Source organism: Rhynchophorus ferrugineus, unplaced genomic scaffold (assembly GCF_030347505.1).
Source record: "Rhynchophorus ferrugineus isolate W39M unplaced genomic scaffold, kcgeb_rfMv2 rfM10, whole genome shotgun sequence".
NCBI lineage: Eukaryota > Metazoa > Arthropoda > Insecta > Coleoptera > Curculionidae > Rhynchophorus > Rhynchophorus ferrugineus.
In genome coordinates, this window is record NW_027472589.1 from 13,890,757 (window position 1) to 13,914,311 (window position 23,555).

The window sequence follows — 23,555 nt, forward strand, 5'->3', positions numbered from 1 at the left end:
TAGGACCGTAACAATTATTAAACAATCACAAATATAAATTTACGCCCATGTCCTAGCAGGATTCGAATCCGCCACTATCGCAAAAGTAGGTAGACCGTCCGGTCGCCAAGCCGGCAGAATTTTTGTTAATTCAAATTTTATTATGAAAAATCCGCACACTATATTTATTCAAACCATTGTTTATCGATAGCCCCTAATTTTTCTCATATTTCAGGCAATTTATGGATTGCATATCGTAGATTCATAAGAAGTGAGAAGCTGCTCAGACAAGTATGTTTTCATCGGTTTTGCAAAATATGGTCAAGCATTGTCATGCTAAATAAGAGCATTGTTGTATGTCTACTCGCATTATGGGCGTTTATCGCGCAGTATCCGACTCCAACTCATCAATTGTGGTCTGTGGCGATCGCTATTTGGTGCTTTTATCGCCTTACCGCTTTGTCTTCTGTTTCAAAATCACCACTTTTAAAACGTTTAAAATAGTATTGAAATCGATGAAGAATAGTTGTCTTGAGCTTCACCCAGTATTTGATGAAATACAGCTGTCTTCTTCTTCAAACTATACAAACATAATAATATCATTTTATGTCATGAACACAAATAAAAAGGAACAAAACAAATCTAATATATCGATTTTTGCACGGTACCGACTTCAGACTGATTTTTGTTTAGTTATTACAAAGATTAGTACGTAAATATTTTATTTTAAACCTTTTTTTCTTGTATTAAAAGTCTAAGTTTGATGATTTTTTACATTTTAGTGAGTTCCTTATTTATTTTTTGAAGTCGGTTCAATTTTTTTGTTAAAAATATTTTATTTTTCTCTTATTAGTGTTAGATATCTACTCAATAAATTAGGCAGTTATTTTATTTAATATTACAATGGGTAGGACAAGTAGAGGTGCAGGCCGTATGAGGAAAACAAGGAATAAACAAAAAATAATTGAAATTATGGAGCGTGCTTCAGGCCCCCGGGACCGCTACCTCTAGGTGATTTGACAAATGTTCTAACTAAACAACAAAAAGTTATTTTCGACTTCCGTTAGGGAGCTAAACGCTTTAACCATTACACCATAGTAGCAGAAGTGTACAATATTTCTACGATGTTGTAACTTGTGTTACAACAAATGTTATAACTTGTGCTTGCAACTGAATGCTCAGAATGAATACCGCTGAAGCTCAGCAATAAGACTAAACACAAATATCTGATTATTATAGACGAAAATATGTGAAAACATTATACGTGCATAATTTGGCCGTTTTCCTCGATTTCCCCCACCAGATCCTGATTTGGTTCCAATGGGACTATATCGGAAATGCACTCTTTCGAATAAAAAAAAAAGGATTTTGAAAATCGGTTCACAATTGACGGAGAAATCGCCGAACATACTTATGGTAAATGCGATTTGCTCGTTACAAAATCAAATATTTTCAACGCATTAAAAATATGTTTTATTCACACTTCGACTAAATGACTGAAAAGTGAATATAATGTTAACACATTATATTTCATAGAAAATAGATAACTACCAGTACCCTCTTTCGAGGTTCGTACTGTTAGTTGTTTACATGCAAATTCTGATAATTATCTATTGAAGAGTTTCTGAATAATAGCTTTGTACAACTCTCAATATTCATTTTCTATTGCATTCTCAGAATTTCGTGTCGAATTCAGTTCGATAGAGTCGTCCGTCGTAGCACGATGAAATTGACTGAACCAAGTCAAGAAGATTGGCTCTGAAGGGGTTTGGTTACTTCTAAAAGAGATCCAGACCCTATCAAGTTCTTGTCTTGATCTTGGACACATATTCATCCACCTCATCTATCGTTAACTTATTTCTTATATCAACCTCTGCCATTCATATTTGTAACGAATCATTTTTAAGCTCATCTAACTCGTTCGATCTTCGTTCTTCCTTTTTTTGCTTTTTCCTGTTTTGACCTATCTTGTTATATTGCTAAGAAATATCAAAAAAACAAAAACTGATTCGAGAAGTGGACTTTTTTGGAATGATAACTTTATAGTTAATAAATAGAGAGTAGCAGTGAGTAGATACTCTAATATATATTTTGACTTATATGTTCGCAGCTTGTAATTTTATCTATACACACTTCTTCTTCGTCTCTATTACCATTATATCTCTGCTTAGATCAAATTATATATTTTATATTGTTTTATCTACTCTAGCTTTCATCTCTGAGTATTTAAATATAACAAACTCATTATTATTGTATCGACTTAGTTAGGTACAGATTCACAATATTTTTTGTCCCCCGTTAGTTTAAAAGCAATGTTCGAAATCCTAACCATTTATAGAAGTAAGGTGCGATATGTTAAGATTAAGAAACAATGTTGAGTTAAAAATTAGATCAATTAATATCAAGTAACCATGACTATATACATTAAATTATTTAATAAAGTTATATTTTGTTAAAAAGTCTTTAAAATATTTGGGAATCAAAATTCCTGGTTGATAGCTCCAACAATGTCCACAGAAACAATATTAATACAAAACAACTTAATGTTCTAAGTTTCTAGATAGCAACAGCCTGTTGTGGCGACAACAAAAAAAAACATGTCTTCATTCAAAACGTGCTTCTCATTTCTTTTCGGAATAATATTTGATAAAGTTAGCTTGCCTACTTTTTTACAATCTTATGGCTTGTAAAGTAACTTGTTTCTTTGTTGAAACTTCACTATAGAATATCAGATGTATAAGTTCGAGAATTCTCAAAGGTTTTTCTATTTCATACCAAAGAGTGCCATTAAAAGATCTCAAATATAATCAGAAAATAAAATTTTAAACCCAAACATTTCAAATGAAGACTGTTGAAACCGAAACCAATAAGTTCTAGGTCAACCAATACTACAAAAATTGAGAACGCTTCTAAATTGACCCGTTCATAGTATAACTCCGAACGACGAAAAAACACGCCACAGAACTTGAAAGAAAACGCCGTAAACGACAAACAAAAGAAACACTACGTCTACCCTCCCATTTGATGGGAATCAATGGGATGGTAGAGACGGCCATATAAAACGGCCGCCCCCTGCCGACCCCCTCGGCTAGCGGGGACGGTGCGTGCGGCATCATCTCTTTCCCAGGCGACGACCTGGGCCAACACAACCCTGGTTACACGGCGTAGTCCGATGCCTTTTTTGTCGCTCATCCGAATGAGGAGCAGGAGGAGGAAGAGGATGCCGTAGTTCACGGTCCAGATCCCCGGTCCTGTGGGTTCTTGCGGATCGTTGGTGATAGGGGGAGCGTCCAAAATTAACTCGGTGTTGCCATATTTTCGTAAAAACTCGACAATTTACTTATAGGCGATATTTTGGATAGATAAGGTAATTTGAGGTATTTTGTCATTTTCCTCCTTTTTTTATCGAGGCATAGGTCGAAAATTTGAGTATTTTTAAAAACAATTCGATACAGTTGGACTGACTCTATAGCCGGCGAAGTTAACATCATCATCATCACAGCTGAATATTTAAATATACTGAAATAATCATTACTCCAAGGGATCTCTCGCAAAAAATCCTTACTGTTAGTTTTTACAGGTTTTGCGTTGCACTGCTTGTAAATACAGCATACCCTTTCAGCAGAATATATATATATATATATATATATATATATATATATATATATGTATGTATATATTCATGTTTTATTCCAATATTCATAGTTCATTAGCATTAGCAATTGTATAAGTTTCCAGACAGACGACCTCATCGAAAAACAAGAAAATTTTAAATCAAAATTGTAACGAAATCGTAACAATGTTATGCTGATGAATATTAATCGACTTTTTGCACGCTGAAACATATTACCTTTCACCTAGGCCATAAGTGTATTCGTTATTATCGTTGGTACGTATTTGCATTTTACGGAATCGAAGAATAAGTCCATACCAGACAAATATTATATCACGTTTAGAACGAACAAACAGGCGTTTTGAACTTTTTGTTGTGTGTTCGGTTATGATTATTAAAACTGAATAATAAATATTAATTACGGTTAATAAACTTTTATATGAGTGATTTATTAACTATGTATTCGGAAAAACAGGCGTCAGGCATCAGTCAAGGTTCGAATCCAATACAAATAGATGTAAATTTATGTTATCACAGACGTGAATGTGAAAACCCACAGGAAACTAGCATTTGTAAGAAATACTTTTATTTCTTGGTAAATAAAATACAAATGTTCAACAAAACATTATATTGGCCACTATCTTGATAATATGCAAGGTATAACAATAACGGTGATTACAATAACATTCGGCTATCAAATACGTCAACAACATACTCTTCGAGAGACTCTAAGAAACTATATCATTTCTCGTCAAGGCCTTTATATCCAAAAGTGTGCATCTCAGCATTCCCATTACCCGGTCCCGATAACACGACCACCACGACTAGCGAAAGAATAATCAGGTACTCTTTTCGTAATTCCTCAACAATGCCGTTCTATATTTTCTTACACATCACTGGCACGTTAGTAACAAAGCTGTCTAAGACCATCTTCTCTATGTTGGCCACTCCCACATACAGTCAGTAACAGTCAAGAATCGTACTTTGGAGTACACGTTGAGTTATACAGGAATGGATAAAATAATATAAACGTCATGCAATATGACACACCATGTTATATGTTGGAACACTGCTTGCAGTTTGCATCTATCGTGGCGTAACAACGAAAATGAAATAAAATCTACCCATGTGATATTCAACCTTTCTAGAGGAACATGTCCCTCAGTAAAATGTAAAAGTGAGTTATTTCTTACTATAGTTTTGTTCGATTCATCTATGAAACACGAACAAAAAAAGAACCACTTGCTGTTCGAGGAGTTGGAAATCCCAGAATCGACCGTTAGTTACGTTAATGGTAAAACATCGAACATATCTTAAGAGTAATTTGATATTTTACTGGTGCGTTTTATGTTTCTGGGAAAATTAAGATAACGGTAAAGAAGCTAAAAGAGCGAGGTTGTTACCTCTGCTCGATTGAGACCTGCCACCCTTGCAGACACCTAGCACCAAAAACAATTGCCATAAATGGCAACATGTTTAGCCTCCTCCTCGAACTGCATTTGCCAAATGTGATAACTTAGCATGCCCGAGGGCTTTTCGAGCTCTATGAAAATTCATTAATGCAGTCGTGATCGTCAGAGTAACTATGTTTTTCAATAGTGTCGATTACACAGTGTTTTATGCTGTACAACCCGAGTTGCAAAACGGTGAGTTTTTCACAGAGTATGCCAGTTTTCTTTTTATTTTAATGCTATTCATTTAACTATTCATTTACCTATTCACTTATATATTCATGTATTTACGTATTTATCTATTCATTTATCAATTTACTGTGAACATTGTCCGTTATTTATTTATTTAATTATTATAACTCATAATTACTAGAAATCAATGATAATAGTTTTATGGTTGCAACTGTAAATATAAACTGTAGCTATCTTATAAACCAGAGGCTAATGCCATAGTGGTCAAAGTTTCCGATGTATAGTTATGATCTATGGATAATTTGAAGCATACATATACGCCACCGAAAGTGGTTTCTACTAGCTCTTGATGGCAGCATATTTAACGTGTGATTTTTAACTTTCTCCCTTGTACGCATTGCATGTCGATCATAGCAGGAGCTGGAGAAGTGAGTGCACTAGTAACAGTACTGTTTATTTGTTTATTTATTTTAAAATACAGCTTAAACCTAGGGAGGCCTACAAATCTTAGTGACAGTATATCTCGGGCGTTATCCCTTCCCTCAATAGTCATTTATCACCTGTTTACTTTTAGTTTAATTGATTTATTATTGTTTGTCAGTACTTTATATGATGTTTGTTTTCACTGTGTATATATTTTCTCATAACTAAAATAAACAAATATCCTTTAAAAATAATTGATATTTTTTATTTACGCCCACATGATAAAATTCGTTCTACAAAAATTGAATAATCATGAACTTCCGCAAGCAGACGTATTATTTTATATCCATAATACTACTTCATGATACACTTAAAAAGCGTTACCAAGTAAATAAATATATATATTGTTTCTCAATAAGTCTGCGACAATATCAGACAAACATCTCCATTATCAAGGCATTTCAACGACGTTCAAAAAAAACCGAACGATATGGCAACGCCGCGTGCGTTTACAATGATCCGTACCGTTCGGTGCAAGGTCACCGGCCGCCCCCGCGGATCCGGCCGCCACGCATCACCGCCACCGTCGTCAGCTGATTGCCGGGACGACACGACACGTCGTTTCCTTTTCTTGTTTTGCTCCTTCTTCACGATGCCGAGGCGCGACGTTGCCGCGTCGCCCGGAATATCCGGATCTCTCCTGCTAGCGTGGGGGAAAAAGGCGTGGGGGAGCCGGCATCAGCGTCGCGAAAGAGGTAAAGATTGATTGAGCGAGGAGGGCAGGGTCGGTGGCGAGGAAGGGGATGAAAGCGAGCGAGCAGGCAAGCGACTCCGAAGGCATCGGCCTTCGGGTAGGCTGTTGTAAATCAATTTTAAGGATGTTGATCCCTTTAGTCGGTTATGATTTATTCGGGTCTAAAGAAGGCGGTGGTTCGTTTAATACCCGTTTAAAATTATATCTGTATATTTTCGTTTGGGATTAGTACTATAATATTTCTGAGTTAATAGTTAATAGTTAGGAAATATAAAAGAAATGCTTCAAGTCTTTGGAGGTTGCTAAAATAGCCCTAAATGTAATATATGAAAAATCTCGTCTTCAAACTGCCTGACAAAATAAATGTTATAGTATCATAGCAAAAAAAAAGATGAATCTTAAATAATCTCATCCATTTCTTATTATTTATAAAACAATCTTGTTTCCTGTTAAGCATTTCAGAAATAGTCAGTATCAATTGCAGCTTCTACTACCGTGTGTTTGTTAGATCTCGCTTTATCATATTGTTCATTATGAAACCTGATTTACAAATAAAAGAAGTTTCCTGCCACTTCTTGTTGAAATAAAATATTTTAATTGAAGTGAAAGTGTGTTTAATCACTATGCATATAAAAACTGTTTTGATTTTATTTAAATAACCAGAACTGACGGATGAAAAGAGGACAATTTGAAGTTGTTTAGCCAATAACTACAAGTCCACTGAAATTTGACTATACTCTTCTGAATTCTGAATTGAAATTACTTCTCGCAGAACTTGTCGTCACTGAATTAGGTCCAAAGGTCCATATAGGTGTTAGTATTTGCCTGATAAATAAGATTTACTTCCAAATAACCAATACATGTTTTTGTATTTTAATTCCAGTTATTTTGTTTTCTTTTTGATATTCTCCTTCCAACTAAGTTTCGAGTAAAGATTTATCCCAAAGTACCTAGCGTTGTTACTGTATGGGATAACCTGCTGTATGTATACCAGACTTTTGTTCATCTTACGATTTCTTTCATTGTTGAGGAAGTTTCTTCTCGTTTAAAACTCGGATGAGATAAAAGAGTTCAACGTAATGTTTCGGTACCACTTTCAAGACACCTCAAAGATTCTCAGAATATCTAAGAGTCAGTTACATCCAAGAATATAGCTGAATAAATATTTTATCATCGTAGGTTTTAATAATGTCAGTGATTCTATATATCTAGTCAATTGTTGAATGATCTCTCATAAAAAGCCTAAAGAGCCGTTTTTAAACGAGGTTCATTGGTGTTATTGAATAGTATAGTACTATCTGTATTTACAATAACTTAAATCTAGGTATATATCTAGGAGGTTCCATCGGCCCTACCTGTTGTTTCCTAAATAATGCATCTCAACACACTATACAAGATCAAATGGTTTGATTCTTTTGAGTCTGTGTCCTGTTGTGGTTTAATCTAAGTGTTTCAGCCTTTGCAGCGATGGAGATGATATAAGAATGGAGCCTATATTCATCTGTATAGTGTGTGTTTCTATTAATTGCACCTGACTACATAATACTAAATAGTTTGATACTTTTGAGTCCGTGTCCTGTTCTGGTGTTATCCAAGTAGTATTCCATCGATATTGAAATGAAAAAGTAGTCTGTTCTCATATATCCTTGCAATTCTCTTGACTTTTTGAGTGACAGTCGATATCTGAAGGTGTCGGTGTAAGTAACCTAACTGGTAACCTTGTATTGTATTTATGTTCGCGGAACATCCCCATAATTGAATTCCATATGTTTATATACGTTTCAACACTTGCTTCTATAATAACAATTTATTATGTATTGATAGTTATGATTTTCTTTCAACTAACCAATACATTTTCCCATATTTGAACTCAAGTTATTTCCGTTTTATATTCTTTTCCTTCCAGTGAGGTTTTGCATCAATATTCATTCCGAGATAAATAGCGTTGTTGCTATATGAAATCATAGAATATTATTTACTGTTATTGATGCTTGAGCGGTCTAATTATACATGAACCGCACAGGCGCAGATTTACTGCCGTTAATTTTCATTTTCCAGGTTTGGTTCAAATAATTTATATTGCCAATATCTGTGAGTCTTCTTCGATATTGTCACCGACAAATTATATCAACGCAATATTATTAGAAAATGTAGCCATCGTCATACTTTTGCGGTATATGCAGAGTAGGTAAATAATTCGACACAGTACCTTGTGGTACACCTGCTTTAGTTTATTTTATTGCAGAGTAGGATTCCTCTTATTTGACTCTAAACATCTAAACATCAATAACAAACACATCATGATATAATGTAAGATTTTGATAGTTCAGTGTGTTGATTCGGTTACATTTACTGTAGCTTATGAACAAGGCCGTCATGGCATACTTTCCGAAGTTTTGAGCTACATCTAAGAACATAGTTGAACATACCTTTTTATTAGCGTTAGGAACTATCGACTGAAATTGACTATCGACTATTTAGTAATTGACTACTATTTACTATCGACTGTTTCAGTTGCTATTTTTGCGAAATTAAGGCTTATGTAGATTTTTATGTAATATATCCAGTTTTATGAATTTTATGGTGGTTTGCTTGTAAATAACAATATATTGTATATTAATATAACAGCTAATTGGATTGCTATTTTTCAAGATTGTTAATCTTTGAATAGTGTTTAAACCATATTTCCGTTTAATAATAAATAAAGCATTTATTTTATTTAAAGAAGCTCTGCTAGTTATTGTGCGATCATTTTTAATTGTCATGAATTAGTTTTTTTCTATAATTAGTTATATGTTTAATTTTTAGTTAGTATTTATGGTTATTGTACATCTTTAGTTTTCAGGTTTTTTTTAAGTAGTATTGTATTATCTATAGTTTTTATAGTATGTTTAAAAATAGCAATTAACATATTAAAATACGATGAAACTTTTGTCGGGTTATTAATCAATTCCTTTTAACCAACAAAACCTTCAAATATAAAAGTAATTCTACTTCCTTTAAAATTAAATGATTAATTGCATGTTCATAGTATTTAGTAATTATTTTTTCCTTTTATTTTTTAAAGTTATCACGTGAATGAATAAATATATACATCTCTGTCTCGCTTATACAACAATTGGAGAATATAAAGACATTTAAAATTAACTGCTCCAAGCATTTGCCATGCATTTTCCAACCGTGCATTTGATTGAAAATAGTAGTTACTATTTTCAGTTGCTAAGTTTTTTGACTATCAACTCTTTTGACTGTTTTTGGTCGATAGTGCCAATAGATTTCAATAGTAGACTTTATCTCATTTCATTTCAGCTATTTTCCAAACTGGTCAAGATGGTAAGTTTTATAATTCTCCCTCATGGTAGTTTTAGCAGCAATTGTCATATTATTGAGTTATAGCCTGGTAATTTATTTGGATTAACGTCAACTTTGGCAAGTTTGGTCACTTCTCTCGGTGTGCTCGTCGAATTTTCATATACTATGTCCGTCAAATTATACTCAGTATCACTTTCGTTTGGTTTGAGTGCTTCTTCTAGATGGTCAGTAGATGCTGCCTTGTTGATCGCCCAATTCCCGCTCAGATATAAAATTAATGTGACTGTGATGATACAAAGCACGAAAAAAGAGGATCTTAAACGAAACGCGTGTAAAACAATCGGCGGCGTTTTACGTAACGGTCGTGCCGAAGGCACGGGGGAGCGGCGAGGAACGGAAGCGCCACCGCCAACTACGACGACACGCGGCCGTCAGGGCCCAAACCGTGACTGAATGGAGCGAACCGACGACCGGCCGGTTCATTCAACAACGAATTAGCGGTCGCCGGAACGCTTTTTGTCACTATTTATACGCGAAATAATTAACGCGGCCGCCAGTTCGGCTCCGAATTATCCCCAAATTGGCTGTATCGAAAAACAATTAAGCGAAAAATGTGCAAAAGCGACGAGAGATCGGGGGAACGGCGCGCGACCGACACCCAAACGGCCCCCCCGCCCGACGTCACGAGCTTCAGCATTAAATAAAATTTATGAAAATCAGCGGCACGGGTGCGAATGTGGCGCGGGAAAATCGCAAAATGATAATGGCGATTCGGCGGGCGACTTTTTTAATTTGGCCCGGTTTTTTGTCGTCGGTGCAGCTGCGGTAGTGGCGGTTTTTATTCCTTTTTCATCCGGAACCTTGCCCTCACCAGGAATTAATCAAAATTGATATATATTCAGCGTAAAATATGAACAAAACTTGCTGGAGAGCCGAATTTTTATGGCATTCATTAACATAAGCACTCAATATTAACATATAACGTATACTTTATTAGCGGATGCATGTCGGCCAAAATATCGATATATTTGACCGACATATCGATTTTTTTTCAGAATAAATTAAAAACAATTTTTAATAAACCTTTGAAATTGGTACCTAAGTATAAAGTACTTAACTTAAACTTAAATTTTTTTCGGTGGCCAACACCCCGAACACTTATACACAATCATCTCAACTTCTAGATATTTCTCCCTCCATCCTCTTGGCTAATTTTTATTTTCCTTATAGCTTATGCCTATTGTGCATGAGTTTCCTACCCACTATTAGTAGTCTTTTAAATTTGAATATATTGCTAATACTAATACTTGACACTAAAACCCAATCCTTCAGCCAGCTTACTTTACCAACCCTTTGGAATAACTCTGAGATTTGAACGCAGTTACTGAAACTCTTTGAATACGAAGCTTAAGGATAAGTCTGCACACGTATTAGATAGGAAGATTTTCGATTAAGATGCGGCAATCAACGAAGTTGACACAGTTGAGGAATAGATCCTGAAACGCTGATTGCAAAGATTTGAACATGCTTGTTAAATAAAACAAGAACAAACTTCCAAAGAGTTTTAGTGGTCAAATCAACTTTTTGATCATAGAGATAAAAAATAGGACAACCAAAAATAGACCAACATTGTTTTGGAAATATTTTAGGGAGAATATTCATGTCGCGACCATATGCAAGTGTATTGTTTTTTACACAGAATGGTATAACAAGAGGAGTTTGGTTTGTTTTCTAATAGAGAAACTTCATTCATAAAATAAAATATAACTAAAAGTAAATTAAAAGTAAAGCTTTATTTCAAAGTACATGAGACAAAACCTACCCATGTGACATTCACCCTTTGTAGAAGAGGATGTCCCTCAATAAAATTGAATAATCATGAACTTCCGTCAGCAACAACAGCAGACAACGTTAAATATCTGGGAATGCATTTTGATTGACGTTTGACATGGGAAAACATATAGTGACAAAGCGCAAATAGCTTGGGCTTAAACTAAATCAAATGTTTTGGCTGATAGGGCGTAAATCTAAATTATAATTAGATAACAAGGTTTTTGCTGTATAAGTGAATACTCAGGGCCATGGTATTGAACTGTGGGGAGCTACTATCAAATCTAACAAAGATATCCTCCAGAGCTTCCAGAATAAAGTGTTGCAAGTCATCGTCCATGCCCCATATTACCTGTCCAATAAACTGATTCAATGCGATATCCCCATAGATCCCATAACGAGTGTGATTCGAAGTGTTAGTGCGAAGTACTCTGAAAGACTATTAGTGCATCCCAATACACTCACCAAACAGTTAAATGTGCGCGATGACAAAGTGTTGCATTGGCTCAAACGCAAACTACCATACGAACTGATTAATAGACTTTAGAATAAGATAGGATATACTTTAAAATAAGTTAAAATAGTATCTAGAATAAGATTTAGACTACAAGTTATACAGCAGATCACTTACTGAAGTGATCTTCTACATGTCAGGATGGTTATATTATATAACGGAAGAGATTAATAAAAAAAGAAGTTTTATTGTTTTAAATCTTCATTTCACATTTCATAACTTATATTCCTAGACGATAGAAGTCCGTTAAGTTGGAACCTCATCTCAACTGTTTAATATTAAATTTTAAATTGTAAATAAATGTAATATTTTTATTCAGAAACACAAATATACCAAATGATATTAATATTAAAAGTGGTTAGTTAAAGCTCGTTTATCAAAGAATTGATCATATGCCTCCACAGATTTTGTCCATCTCTCAGGAAATGTATAGATGTCGTTCCAACGTTGCTCCTTTAAGTTAAACTATTCATCAAGACGTTTTTTAAACTTTGGTACTTGGTAAAAACATTGGCGAAGCACAATTAGTAAAATCTGCAAGTGCGTGCTCGTCGATGCCATGCAAAAAAGTGGTAATCAAATAGAGCCAGCCCCAGTTATTGGGGTCAATAATTTAGCTCTACACGTGTGATTCTTACTCTCGACGATAATAGCGAAGAAGCCACGAGAAAATTACAACTAACAAGTGAAAATATAAGTAATTGCGCCCAAATCTAGAAAATCTAAATTAACGAAAGTAATTCCAGACCGCATAAGCACCACTAACAATAAATTATACTATCGTTCCATATAGCAATAACGCTAAGTATACCGAAAAAAGAACTGGAGTTAAAATATAGGAAAATGTATCGGTTAATTGGAAGTATATCATAATTATCACTACATAATATACCTATATATACGGAATTCAATTATGGGGATGTTCCGCAAAAGGTAACACAAATACAATACAAGATTTCCAGAACAAAGTCCAGATAAGGATAGTAGATGCACCCAGGTACTATATGACTGATTACTTTCATCGAGACCTTCAGATACCGACCGACACTTAGGAAATCAAGAAGGATACGTGAGGAGAGACGGAAAAATATCAGAACAGAACGGAGACTCGAAAGAATCAAACCATTTGATCTTGTGTAGGGTATTGTGATGAGGTTCATTTAATATAAACATTATTAGAATAGAGAGCGATTAGATAGCACCAAGTAATAAAGAAATTTAAAGAAAACGTAAATCATATCATTACGGCTAGTAAAACAGGTGACAAAAACAGGAAAGTTATTAGCGAACGCCCAGGAGGAATTAACTTAATTAACGAGGCCAAGAAAAAACAAAGCGAAGCGACGGCAACGCATTAATTGTTTTGAATAAAAATAAGTCATAAAAAAGACGCCTCGAAATTAGAGAGACGGTTATTAATTTATCGAACGAGGCGAACGATAATCGATACGCCGCCACCCGCCTTTCGCCCCCCCCGCGCTCGACCGACCCCCGGTTCCGTTTAGCCGTCGGCCCAACGGCCGGCGACGAAACCCACCCCCCGCCCCCTCTTATAAAATAAAATTAGAATATATAGGCAGCGGTCACGGAATCGGCCGTCGGACCCGTCCGGCTAAGGTAATCAGCTAATTAATTAATGGTTAATTAATGTGTATTGGATTGCGCGGGGGCTAATAATTAGATTTAATTGGAAAGCATGGCGGCCATCGTTGCCGCCGCCGCCGCCGCCAATAAAGATCCTCCAATCGCAATGCTTGGCCGTACTTGGGACTTACAACAATAACCTCGACAAATTATTGTTTCAGCTATGTGCAAACCCAATCCGGTGTGGTTTTGGTTCTAATTATCGAGCCGGTGGCGGCGGCGGCGACGTGCGGGGGCTGGGGGTGTGTTCGGCTACCGTCCCGCGGGCTTGTGGTGGTCCGGGGCGCGGCGGCGATAAGGGGGGGGGACCCGGGGAGAGGACGAGAGTGATCGTTTGCGTTGCAGTCAGAGAAAGAGCGAGGCTGCATGGAGCTGAAGTGCTTTCATGGATTAAGCCTCACCGGATCATGTAGGAAGCTGTAAACAGGGACGATTTGATGTAATCTCTCTCATTCTCCCTGTTGCAATTGTGCTACAAACAAAATATTTGTAATTCCTTACTTCTTTCAACTTAGAGATATTTATTTCTTAAACAAAACACTTTCGTCAAACAAAATATTTGTAGTTCAATTCTTTCAATTTAGGAAGATTTATTTCCTAAATATTTTATTATTATTCAGTAATATTGCATATTCACTTAACTATTGTTGGAAACTACCAAAATTGACTATCGACTGTTTAGTAATTGACTACTATTTACTATCGACTGCTTCAGTCGCTATTTTTGGTTCGACTGTTTTCGACTAATTTCGTAATTATTAATCATATTAAATATTATAAGTTGCTGCAATTTTATTGAAAATGTTTTTAGCGTGTAGCTGCTGCGCTGAATATTAGTGTAGGTACTGTGAATAACATCGCTTACAAAACGAAGAACAATACGTTAGACTCAACCAAGAAAACTATATGTACACAAACTATTTTATCTTGGAATGTGAATTGGAACGAAATCGCTAATTCATAAGACCATTTTACAATATTGGCCCAGGTTAGAAGAAGAATTGTAAAATTTCGATAGTCCATATCTCGGAAACTATAAGAGATAACGCAATTAGCATGCCGAATATTACTTGGAATGTGAATTGGAACGAAATCGCTAATTCATAAGACCATTTTACAATTAATAAAATTATTTTACAGAAAATTGTTAGTCTGGGAAGTATACATAAAATACCTAGGGATATGTAGATTTTTGAGGGATATAAGACAACCCTTCAAACACTTTTATAGGGCATAGGATTTAAATGGTATAAAGATAACCCTCGAAGAGATCTGATGCAACTTCGATTTCAGACTGATCAGACATTGCCTTAAAAGGAATTCAATTTTTAAAGGCATATAATAAGACTAAGGAAGATAAATTATTTGAATTTGAGTATTTTGATGAAACATGGATATTTCAAAATGATTCATTGGGGCACATTTGGCAAGACAGTAACAAAAAAAAAGTAAAGACAACAAAAATTTATAGGAAAACGTAAAAGTTACAATGGCATTCCATTACGTTTTGTTTATCATAATATTTATTAAAAATTAATTGCAGATATATTGTTATTTATTTAGGAAAAAGAATGAGTTCAGTTCCAACCTTCGTAGGGTGAAGACGTATTTTCAATACGGTCCAAGCTATAAAAAGATACCTTTCTTTAAAAAAAACCCAGTATTTTATTACGGTTATTTAATTGAGTGTTAAAAACGCATAACAGATACGGCTATCCGTCTCTCAGTGGACCTAAAGTGTAGTGAATACGTGTTTACGTGACCAGACAAAAGGACTGCATCTCATTTTTATTAGTGTTTAAAATTATTTCATCTTATTTTACAACAGTCCTTTTGAAATTCATTTATAGTATTATAGTAAAAAGCTAGTGCTAAAATAACGTAAGTGAAAAATGAAGTGCGTGAAATAAACAATGTATTTATTTTACTTTTTTTATCCTCTGGAAGTAAATTAAATAAAATATTAAAAATTAAAAAATGGCAAACCATAGCGATTCAACCAAATCACCTGCACACTTTGATATAAGATTAGAACAAACAGCAATAACGCAAACTCCACCATCAGAATGGACTACAGTCATTAACAAAAAACGATTGAGAAGTCCAGAAGAAGAAATCGCGAGGAAACAAACAAGAATCAGTGACTATTGGTTGCAGAAACCGATAGAGACAAAAAACAGTTTTAGCAACCTGTCGGAAGAAATTGAAGAGAACATACAACCAAGCCCTGAAAAAGTTGTTCCCAAACCACCACCAATAACAGTCTATAAGGTAGGAATAATAAAAAATATCCATGACTTATTGAAAACCATTACTACGAACTACACAATTAAAACAGTGAGCTATGAAACAATTAAAATCCATTTGTTCGAAGCGGATCACTTTAAAGTTCTTATAAAAGAATTAGATGAAAGAAATACCCAATACCATACATTCAGGCCAAAATCCGAGAGAACACTTAAATTCGTATTAAAAGGATTACATCACGGGACGGACTTTAACACCATCAAGGTAGCACTAGCTGAAAAAGGCCACGAGGTCGTAAATATTCACAATATACGACATCACACGACAAAAAAACCTCTGCCTATGTTTTATATAGACATAAAACCTAATGGAAATAATAAGGCGGTGTATGAAATCACCAAATTGGAAAATAATATTATTAAATGCGAACCACCACATATAAAAAGAATTATACCACAATGCACAAGGTGTCAAGCGCACGGGCACACAAAGACTTACTGTCGCAAATCATATAGATGCGTAAAATGTGCAGGAGAACATAAGACAGGAGATTGTACTCGTAAAGTTCGCGATGAAAAAGTGAAATGTGTTAATTGTAACGGAAATCATCCAGCGAACTACAAGGGTTGCGCAGTTCACAAGCAACTACAGCAGAAACTCTATCCTGCCTTAAGGGAAAAAAGGCATCAACAAAAACAATCCACTACTACCAATCTACCACTACCCACCAGAACAAGTCAACCAGACATAACTTATGCCCAAATAGTTGAAAATGGTTCAGCACAAAAACGAGAGACAATATCTCAACCTACTGAAATTAGCAACATCTCAAGATTAGAAAATATGATGGCCAAACTAATGGATCAAATGAGTACGATGCTTGGTCTACTCACAACCGTCGTAAGCAAACTTGCCTAATGCCTGAAACCAATAGCTACAAAATCGCCGTCTGGAATGCCAATGGGCTCCAACAACACGCCAGGGAACTAAAAATGTTCGTAAATGAACAAAATATTGACGTTATGATGGTTTCCGAAACACACTTTACGGACAAGAATTATCTGAAAGTTCCTAAATATAAGCTTTATCATACAAATCACCCTGATGATAAAGCACATGGAGGTACAGCCATAATAATTCGAGATGATATAAAGCATTTCGAAAAAGAAAAATTCCGCAAAGACTACCTGCAAGCCACCAGTATAACCATAGAGGAAGCCCATGGACCATTAACAATTTCTGCGATTTATTGCCCACCCAAACATAACAACAAGGCAGAACAATTTCAAGAATTCTTCAGTACGCTAGGTAATAGATTTATAGCAGGAGGAGATTATAATGCAAAACATTTAATGTGGGGTTCAAGAATAATAACCTCAAAAGGTAGAGAACTGCTCAAAGCTATAAGGAAAGATAACTTACAACATATCTCTACTGGTGAACCAACATATTGGCCTTCAGACAGAAATAAAAAACCAGATACAATAGATTTCTGTATTACAAAAAATATTGATCCAAAAAAGTGTCAGGCAGAATCATGCTTCGACCTGTCTTCTGATCACTCACCAATAATAGTAACAATTTCTTCAAAAATTACCATCAAAGATAAACCCCCTTCTCTGTGCAATAATAGAACTAACTGGCCCTCATTTAGAGAAAACTTAGACCAAAACATCTCTCTAAACTTACCGTTACAAACTGAAATGGATATAGAAATAGCAGCAATAAATCTTACAAAAAATATACAGGAGGCAGCATATTCCGCGACTCCCAACAGTGAAACATTTCCAAGAAAAAATACACATATATCATGTACAATACAGAAAAAGATAGCAGAAAAAAGAAAGTTACGACGAAATTGGCAACAGCAAAGGACTGAAGAGAATAAAAGAAAATTTAATAGGGCCATAAAAGAGCTGAGAGATCTAATCCAAATTGAACAAAACCAAGGCATTCAAGAATACCTAGAAAACTTGACATCAACTGAGGCTACGACTATTCGTTGTGGAAAGCAACAAAAAAGCTTAGGAGATCCCAGCAGCATAACCCACCTATTAAAACAAGCGAAAATAATTGGACGAGAAGCAATAAAGAGAAGGCCGACATTTTCTCAAAACCCTTAAAAAATGTTTTTAAACCTTTCCAGTCTCAGCTACATAAAGATGATGAAAATAAAATTACTAGCTTTCTAGATTCTCCATTTCAAATGGATTTACCGCACGAGAAATTAACGGTCAAAAAAGTTAAACATACAATAATGAGAGAGATTAATATTAAAAAAGCTCCTGGTTATGACTTAATTACTGGCAAAATTTTAAAAGAACTATCAGAAAAGGCTATAAAACTATTAACATATATATTTAATGCTATGCTACGAATTAATTACTTCCCTAGTATCTGGAAAGTAGCTAAAATATTAATGATACTTAAACCAGGAAAAATACCAGAAGATGTGACCTCCTACCGACCTATAAGTTTATTACCAATTATCTCGAAAGTTTTCGAGAAATTATACATAAAAAAACTAAACTATATAATAGAAAAAAGAAAAATTATTCCAGAACATCAGTTTGGCTTTCGCAATAAGCATGGGACTATAGAACAAGTGCATAGACTTGTAAACCAAATAAACGACGACCTAAATGCCAAAAGATATTGTTCGGCTGCTTTCCTAGACATATCTCAGGCTTTTGACAAAGTATGGCATACGGGCTTGCAGGTTAAACTAAAGAAACTTCTCCCCCATCCGGACTATCAGCTACTAAAATCGTATCTCACTGACAGACATTTTATTGTAAATCAAGGCGATGAACATACCGAATTAAATCCCATATATTCAGGAGTTCCGCAAGGTAGTGTACTGGGTCCAGTACTGTATCTTCTGTATACGGCTGATCTGCCCACCACAAAAATAACTACTGTGGCAACATATGCAGACGATACAGCAATCTTCAACTATGGGGTACCGCTAGCAAATCTAATATATCCATCATTCAACGGTTCCAAAATAAGGTGTTGCGTGCCATTGTTGATGCTCCGTACTATATTTCAAATAAAGTGATACAACGCGATATTCCTCTAGAACCTATAACGAGTGTAATCCAACGTGTTTGTGTGAAGTACTTCGAAAGAGTGTCAGTGCATCCCAATGTACTCGCTAATCAGCTAAATATGCGACGTGATAGTGAAGTGCATAGACTAAAACGTTTAACACCACCTGATCTGATTACTGGACATATGTAGAGTTTAGAATAAGCATTAGAATAAGACTAATTAATTAAGATAATATTTTATACAGAAGATTGCTTAATGAAGTGATTTTCTACATGCCATGTATATATAATATAGACATAAGAAATACTTATTGCCAATAGGGCAGATTGTGGACTCACGAAGAGTAATAAAAAAAAAAAAAGGAAAAAGGATCCTGGTACAGAATTTGTGTTTTCCTCCAAATCTAAGGGCAACTACCATGGAGAAATAAATGACCCATAACATGTTTTTGTTACGGTTTGAAAATCAATTGTTAAAAATCCTAGAGGAACCATCAGTTATTATTTTGTTTAGTCACTGCCTTGGGCAGTGACTAGGAAAGCGAAAGTGACTAAAGGAAACTTTCCTGATATATGATAATGTTGGAAATTCCTGAGACAGAGTGATGAGACTGGAAACAACTAAAGGTATGCACATAATTAATAGAATATAATTGTAGAAAATGGAACAGTAGGGCGTGAAAGATTTGTGTGCACAGATATGATTGTAATTGTTCAAAATTAAATATGAGCATTAGGTTAGAATGTATGAGGAAAGAATGAGTACTAACTATTTTGTAGATATGGTAAATGCATTAGCCAGAATTTAGTGATTAATTTTATTATGAATGGTGTACAGAGGGAGTAGCAGAAGAAATAAAAAATACAGTGTTATCAAGATGACTTGACAAGTAAACACACCATCGAAGGAAACAAGAACTAAATGTAAAAAGGTAAATATGCTCTCGAACGAAAGTAAAATACATTAATTTAATTTATAATTGTTAATTAAGCGGATTAGGCCTCCACTTAACCTCCACCATACCACTACTTAAAATTATGTGCTTAGAACTCGATGTACTAGAATGTTAAAATAAATTATATTTGAAAACAGTATTTTATTGAGATTAGAATTTTTTTGTATGTCAAAGCCAAACTGAACTAAGACTCAGAGTTGATGCGACATCATTGCAAAGTTTTGACGTCAATAATTTCGATGACGCATATATAAAAAAACGTTGATAGACTATAGTCATCTAAAGTTGAGGGTTCCAATAGTTCTATCTTTAATCGATATAGCATTACATTTTGGTTTTTGGATTACGTGATAGTCGTAGCCGTGTTAATTATATCTTTGCTCGTTTAACTCCTCTTTTTATTGATCTATAAATTGAGTTTCTAGTAATGTTAACCTGTTACTTCCTGGTAAAGTTAAATACATCTAACACGTATTATAGTTTCTAATTAATTCCAATTTTCAAAACCGCTGATGCCGTATTATTGGTTTCAGTTGGTTCTTGCTATATACGTATAACAATATGACCTTTGTGGGCGAAACAAGACCAAGTAAGTTTTAAGCTATTCCCAGCTCCGGTTCTTCCGCCAACATTATCCACATATCTGAGAACCTACTAAGACTTTCGGACTATAAACCAAGACATTAAGTCACCGTCTAAGCCAGAAATAATATGCAAATAATTTGAGAACGTCGTCGCTTATGCTAAAGCCCATCAGCGTTTTCATGGAGCGATAATTAATAATTACGTACATTGTTGTCGGCTTTATCGCGGGACGGATTGCGAGTTAACCCCTCTCCCGCGCCCCTCGACCCCACCCCACCGTTGTTCCGTCAACGTACACCATCCTCGCCTCCCCGTCATCGTGCGCCCTTTTGTCATCTCATCCCTCCCGTTACGTAGGGTGCGGTGAAACTGAGCTTAATAATTCAGCTGGTAATCGCTTATCATATAGTTCGATAAATCAAAAGACGAATATGATTGGACTCAGTCAACTTTCTCTCTGGGGGCCGGGATGGTTCGCTGAGAACTTGTTAACATTCTTCTGTCCTTATTCAGTCCATACAGTACGTATACAATTTGGATATATATGGATAATTTGGAAGCGTTGGGAACTATTGACTGAAAATAGTAATTATGCTTGGATCGTTTTTTCAATTCGCGATACCAGACGAAAGATGTACGAATTCCTGCCATTATAAATTGTGAGAGAGGAAAGGGCAGAGCTAATAGCTTGGATCAGGTCATTTTAAATTAATTTAATTAGGCAATTGGCATTGTTAATTAATATTATAATTTAGTGATACTTTCAAATTATGAAAACTGTTTTTAGTCGATAGTTCCCAGCGCTAAGGTAAACCCTAATAAAAGTCCGAGTTATATGAAAAATAAACTCATTAAAAACCTCAACATTTCGCGATCTATTGTCTCTGTATAAACAAGCGTAATTACCTTCGAAAATGGGAACGAAAACGTTAAAATCGTCAGTCGAAATATTGAGCAATATAAAAATAAACTTATAGGCATTAATAATTAAATTTCGCAAAGAGAGAGGGAGAGACCACTCGCTCTGCCCGTACGATATGGAAATTTGACAATGGTGCAGCTCGTCGAGCCGTATATGCCCCTCTTAATTAACGACAATTACTATTAGACTGGTTTATAGGTATGACATGTTTGTTATGCATAATACATCCAGCGACTTTGTATTAACATGATTTATTAATATTATCGATCGTTTTGCAATGTTTGCCGTAGCTCGGATATGGCAAGCTTAATATACTGTAAGGATATTTATATCTAACATTTAGAGGCAACATGAACCATTAAATTTTACAGCCGAACGCGGCATTATAACTACCGAAATAATTATTTTATAAATAATGGCGTATGCATTTATGACGGGTTTATTTTTGGGAGGCCGGCCTGCGTTGTTGCCGCTACCGTTACCGCCCTTCGCGGCGCAAATTCGATTCGGTCGCACGCCAGATGGAGCAACCTACTATTGATGTCGGCGTTTTCATTCGAGTTTAAGTTTAAAAGACTATAACAGGTTAATTGAAAAGTACCCGGCCTACCATAGGTAAAACACATTTTTAGCACAATTAGTTTTTTTTTAATCAACATAATTCCCTTTAAGGGTGATACACTGATTATAGTGACTCTCCAACTTTTCGATACCATTTTTGTAGTACGATTTGTCCTTTGTTTCAAAATAGGTCTCAGTTTCGGCGATCACCTCCTCATTCGACGAAAATTCCTTCCCAGCGAGCATTCTTTTGAGATATGAGAACTTTAAATAGTCGCTGGGGGCAGATCTGAAGAATATACCGGATGAGGAAGCAATTCGAAGTACAATTCATGGATTTTTGATACGGTGCATTCTTTTGGTGAAGCAGCACTTTCTTTTTCTTCAAATGCGACCGTTTTTCGGCGATTACATCCTTCAAACGGTTCAATAACGCTATGAAATTGTCGCGATTGATGGTCCTTTCTTTTTCGAGGTAGTCAATGAAAATTAATCCATGCGCATCCCAAAATACAGACGCCATAACCAGCCGACTGTTGCGTTTTCCCATGTTTTGGAGCGGGTTCATCGTGTGCAATCCACTCGGATGACTGTCGATTGGACGCAGTGAAATAATGGAGCCATATTTCATCTATTATCACATATCGATGCAAAAACTCGGATTTATTACGCTTGATCATCTTCAAACACTGCTTCGTATCATCAACTCGTCGTTGTTTTTGGTTAAAAGTGAGCTCGCGCGACACCCACTTTGCACAGAGCTTTCTCATATCAAAATATTCGTGAATTATATAATGTACACGTTCAGTTGATATCTTTAAGACTGTCTGCTATTTCATTCAGTTTCAATTTACGGTCATTCAAAATCATTTTGTGGACTTTCTTAATGTTTTCATCGGTAACAACCTCTTTCGGGCGTCCACTGCGTTCACCATCTTCAGTGCTCATTTCACCACGTCTAAACTTAGCATACCAATCCTTGAAGGTTGATTTTCCTGGAGTAGTGTCCGGAAACTCGACATAAAGCCAAGTTTTTGCTTCAACAGTATTTTTCCCTTCAAAAATCAATATATCAACACGTAAAATTCTTTTTTACTGATTTTTTTACAATAACAAAAGTTGCCTTACTCAAAATTCGATAATTCACAAACTAATGATCCGACAGCTGTCAAATTTATACACGCATCTTTTGAGGGTTACGGTTATTAATGACGATTTAATTCTAGTAGCGTCATCTATGTGTCAAGCCGGAGACTTTTCAATTGACCTATTAAACTGTATTCAATTATAATAGTGCATTATTCCGTCCTCTGCTTTTGACTAACCATTTCTAAAAATCTCCTGATTTTTTTTTGTATTATAATTATTATTGGACTTCATGGCAATTTTAAATATTTTATATATCGATATCTCGATATTTTATGGAAAAAATATCAATTTTTGTAAGTCGATATTTTTCAACAAAAAAACTAAATATATTTCTTAAACAATATAAAAACTTAGATCATTATTTTTAATA

The 23,555-nt window shown here is 35.2% G+C and overlaps 1 protein-coding gene and 1 long non-coding RNA gene across 6 annotated transcripts in view; both read right to left on the bottom strand.

Moving 5' to 3' along the window:
• LOC143204137 (protein bric-a-brac 1) overlaps nt 1-23,555 on the bottom strand; it is a 979,343-nt gene that overhangs the window by 380,060 nt on the left and 575,728 nt on the right. The window lies entirely within an intron of this gene.
• The window catches only part of LOC143204164 (uncharacterized), a 50,096-nt gene continuing 37,309 nt past the window's right edge, over nt 10,769-23,555 (bottom strand). The window contains exon 2 of the long non-coding RNA XR_013007534.1: nt 10,769-12,083. This is a non-coding gene — a long non-coding RNA (uncharacterized LOC143204164). The remainder of the gene's footprint in view (nt 12,084-23,555) is intronic.